Here is a 4,182-nt window from a genome sequence, read left to right on the forward strand (position 1 = left end):
AAGAAAAAGAAAAGCAAAGTTTTTCTTATCTTCGATGCACAGACGGCGCCAATGTGATGTCTAAGAACACTTTTTTACTTATGCTCTAAGATCACACAATAAAATGAATGAAGGGAACATAATCAGAGAAGAAGATGAAGTGAATATTTGTTTTATTAAAAATGACGATAACAGTTTACAATTTCTCTATTTGTTCCTCTCTATTTCTCTCTCCTCTTTACAATGATTTTTCGGATAATGAATGAATGAATTTCTGATGCTCTTCCAGTCTTTATATAGTGTCCTGATTTGGCTTGGACCCAATCAATCTTTGACACATGTCCCTTGCCTTTCTTTCCTGCATGTTTCCCGCTTTCTACCTGCAACACAATTTAAACACCCACAAGATTTACCGAGATATTGGCTTTTATGCCAATATTAAAATACCGAAACGAACATGTTTATAGGTACGATATTTGCCCACTACAATGCCCAAATTCTCAAAACTTTCAAATGCAGAAATGGAAGACCTGGATAATGCTTAATGAATAACCACCATTGTAACTTGCAAGTTTTTATTACTCAGCAAAAGGCTAGATATATTATTTAAGTTTTTTAGTTAAATTTTACTATTTACATCACACTACGATTCCGAACGGAATGTTAGAATTTCACTGGATATTTCGGTTTAAAAAAAAAATAGAAAAACAACATAGGGACATAGGGTCGAAATATTAATGATTTTGAAATTAGTCGAAATCAAAATATGACACAGATCGAAATATTATTAATTTCGATTTTCTAGCTTTTCAGAATTTCAAAAATTTTAAAATCCCAAACTATGCTACTAGTTTACTAGTCTATTACCACAAGATTAATCTTGTGAACACCAAATATCCGTCTTAAAATGTTTTCTCGAGATGTGCAGACTAGGATATGGGCCATTGGATTTTTTTTCACATAAGGCATCTCTACACTATATGATAACTAGTTTGTGTCTTGTAAAATGAACAATCCTTCTTTCTTTTGGTTACCACAAAGGAACTTTTGCTTAGTTTCCATACCCAATTACCAAACGAGTTTTGGAAATCATCATCATCTAACTTCTCAACATAAATTAGGCTTAGTCAAATGTCAGGGACATGTCTTACATCCTTAAGTGTCAATGTGTAGCCAACATTAGTTTCTACATGAATATCACCAATGCCTGTAATTTTTGAGACTCCACTATTACCTATCTTCATCTCACCAAAATTAATCACCACATTTGTAGGTAGTGAAGAAACTCATGTGTGGTGTGACGTGATAGGACGCTCCGGTATCTATCACCCAATCTGTATTCTGACATGAGGTACTAACACAACACTCACCATAATTTGACACAATTCTCATTAGATCATCATCGTCTACTAATGCGGTAGTATCTGGGCTTGTATTTCTATTCCTCTTTACCATGTCTTCATGTACACAATTATTCTTTTCATCCTTCTTTAGTGTCTACACTCATATTTGAAGTGACTATTGTTGACACAATAGTAACAATATATCTCTTTTTTAGGAGTTCTAGATTCACCTCTAAATTTGCTTCTGTCATCACCTCTAGAATGAGGTGGTTTTCTACTCTTGCCTCTCCCTCGCTTTTCTGAGTGAGAGGAGCTACTTCGTGAACACTTTATTGTCTCCTCATTAAACAATGCACCAGTAACCATTTCCATTAAAACGATTCCATCCTTAGAGGCTCCACCAAGAGAAACTGTCAAAGTCTCCCAACTGTCGGGTAAAGAGTTCAATAGTAACAAAGCCTCAACTTCGTCACCCATATGAATCATCAAATGCAACTGATTGATGGTATTCTGTACGTCATTAAGATGCACAGACATTGAAAAACCTTATTTGTACTTTGAGTTAGCAAACTTTTAATGAGTAGCACTTTGTTGCCCGCAGACTTCCTCTCATAGAAATCTTCAAGTTTCTTTCACAAGTTAAATACGGTAGTCTCTTGGGATACATGGTGAAATACACTTCAATCCACTGTCGAATGTACCCAATAGTTTTTCTATCAAGCGTTTTCCAATTTGCATCGGATACTTCTCCATTCTTAATGGGTTGTGCCAAGTCCTTGCAATAAAGCAAGTCTTTCATCTTAGCTTTTCAAATAGTGTAATTACCTATATTTAAACTAATTATGCGAGTGTTTATAGAATGATACATCTCAACAAATTATGTAGTATTCTCAAGGGTACATCTGAGTGTTAGACATAAAGTTTCATCAACAAGATTGTCTTCTGTTGAAGATAACAAACTGTCAAAATTTCAGCTGACCCTTTTCTACCAACTTTGCTTTTTCTTGCCTTCACTTCCACTAGTTTGCCAACGAGCTTTTTTTTTTATTTTCAATTTGGTGTGATATGAGTAATTTTTAACTTGGGGGCGGCGGTGGTAATGTCGCTACGACAGGTGTACTAAGGTTCTACTTAATACTATGGTAAATTTATTTCTTTATATTTTTGTTTCTTTATATTTTTTTTTGGATGAGATGAGCAAAGAAATGTTTTCATGCCTCAACGCACCACTGAAAACACACACACACACAATTCAAAATTTTTATTTTCGCATGTGGAGATTCTCGAAAACACAATTTTATTTTCTGTGCTGTCAAAGATAGCCAATGACAAGACGATACACTCTCAAATGACTCAGAATTTTCCCTGCAAATCTTTCGAATCATACCAACCAAGACCATAGTCTCCAATTATGACCGTACTGTTACAATTTTTGACAGACTCACCTGGGTTTAAAAACAGGTAACTGCACTGTCGTTTAAGTTAACTTAGGCAAATAAGTACTATTAGAGTAACAATATATTAGAGTATGTAGTATACTTAGAAAGTATATTGTAATCTTAGCAAGTGTATCGTAATCTTTCTCTAGATATATAGATCTTATGTATTCATAAAATCCATCTTGTATATATACCCCCTTGATATATCAATAAAGAACATCAGAAATATTAATTCAAACATCTTTGACATGGTATCAAGAGCCAACTCCGATTTGTTTTCCGCTACTCCATTAATATAGGAATCAGAGCATTTTTTTGTGTTTGGTTTCTTTTTCTGGTCATATAATATAATTTAGTATATTATATCAGATTGTATTTATTATCCTTCTTACTTATCGTTATTTTCAATCTATTGATCTAGTTCATTGTTTGTGTTTTATATTATAATGACCGAATTAAATTTCAATAATGATTTTGCTGTTGTGCCTGCTCTTTATATGAAAGAAATGTCCTCACTAATAACTCCAGAACGACTTGATGATACTAATTACATCAAGTGGTCATTGAATGCACAGAACAAGATCAGGGGTAGAAAACGTTTGGGCTTTATTTCTGGTACTAAGGTTGCTCCAACGGACATAAATTCTGAGGAATATGAAGCTTGGGAGGACGAGAACTGTTTGGTCAAGTCTTGGCTCCTTGATGCAATGACCAGGGACATCAGGTCAATTTTCCTTCGCTTGTCTACGACCAAGGAAATCTGGGAAACTGCCAAACAAACTTACTCAGTCAGCCAAGATGCATCAAAGGGTTATTAGTTATATTGTGACGTAATTTCTGTTCACCAAAATAGAGGTTCTGTTATTCTTTATTTTGGAAAACTACAAAAATTATGGCAGGAATTTGATGCTATTGAAGATTGCACTATGGAGTGTGCCAATGACATTAAGAAATATACCACAAAGGTTAATTCTCAACGTGTGTATGTTTTCTTGGCCGGTCTTGATTCTCATTTGGATGGGGTTCGTGGTCGTGTTCTTGATATTAAGCCACTTACAGACATACAATCCGTTTATGCCATGGTTTGTGCTTAGGCGAATCGCCAGGATGCTATGCTTGGTAGGACATCTAATGAAGGGACTGCTATGGCGGCTCGAAAACCATTTGCTCAGCCTGAGTCAAAGAAAGGTGAATTGCCACCCCTTTGGTGGGCACTAAGTTTCGAGAGAAAAATTGATTGCATGCTCTGGAATGTTGTTTATTGGAGTGGGGGAGATCTTAATGAGATTCGTATTAGACATTGTTATGATCATTCACTCAATTTTGTCGCTCAAAGGTATAATTTTTATTTTTATTTTTATTTTATTATTATTATTATTTTTTATTTCAAATGTGAATTTTAGGGATGGGATTGTAAATTG

Source organism: Coptis chinensis, chromosome 3 (genome assembly GCF_015680905.1).
Source record: "Coptis chinensis isolate HL-2020 chromosome 3, ASM1568090v1, whole genome shotgun sequence".
NCBI lineage: Eukaryota > Viridiplantae > Streptophyta > Magnoliopsida > Ranunculales > Ranunculaceae > Coptis > Coptis chinensis.